This window comes from Pygoscelis adeliae, unplaced genomic scaffold (assembly GCF_000699105.1).
Source record: "Pygoscelis adeliae isolate BGI_AS28 unplaced genomic scaffold, ASM69910v1 Scaffold718, whole genome shotgun sequence".
In the NCBI taxonomy this organism is placed as follows: Eukaryota; Metazoa; Chordata; class Aves; order Sphenisciformes; family Spheniscidae; genus Pygoscelis; species Pygoscelis adeliae.
The window spans coordinates 80,819-81,353 of record NW_008825299.1 but is presented as its reverse complement, the minus strand read 5'-3'; the positions used below and the strand labels follow the sequence as shown (position 1 = coordinate 81,353).

The 535-nt window shown below is 57.4% G+C and overlaps 1 protein-coding gene across 1 annotated transcript in view; it reads right to left on the bottom strand.

The window, feature by feature from the left end:
- The window catches only part of FZD2 (frizzled class receptor 2), a gene marked incomplete at its 5' end in the record, with an annotated part of 17,505 nt that overhangs the window by 14,884 nt on the left and 2,086 nt on the right, over window positions 1-535 (bottom strand). The window lies entirely within an intron of this gene.

Here is a 535-nt window from a genome sequence, read left to right as displayed (position 1 = left end):
AACCGCCCCATACCCCATCTCCAGCATCGCCCGAATCCCGACAAGCTGAACCGGAGCCGGGACCCGCTCCTCTCCGGAGACTCCGGATCGGGGGGGCCACGCACAGCCAAAAAACCTTAATCCTATAGAAAATGTGAGCTATTTCCTCCGGGGGGGCACAGGAGAGGCGCCCCCCTCCCACTGCAAATCGAAAAATCCTTATTTTTTGGGTTAAATAGATATTTTTTCCCCCTGCTAAGAGCTTTGTTCCAGCTGGAGGGAGACGCTGGCTCATCCCCGTGGCGCGATGGAAGCGGGGGGTCCTGCTCCTGGCCCCTCCAGCAGCACCCATGGGGACCCCCCCCGCCCCCCGTTTAATTCTTGATTTTTTTTGGGAAAAAAAAGCCCTCGGGAATAAGTTAGCGTTTTGCTTTACTCGTTTGTATTTGCAAAGGACCGTTTAAAACGTAATTTGGGAGGAAAAATCTGCAGGCAAGCGGGGGGGAGGTACAGGCAGGGCAGCGCGGGCAGGGGCAGGCAGCGGCCCCCGCCCTGG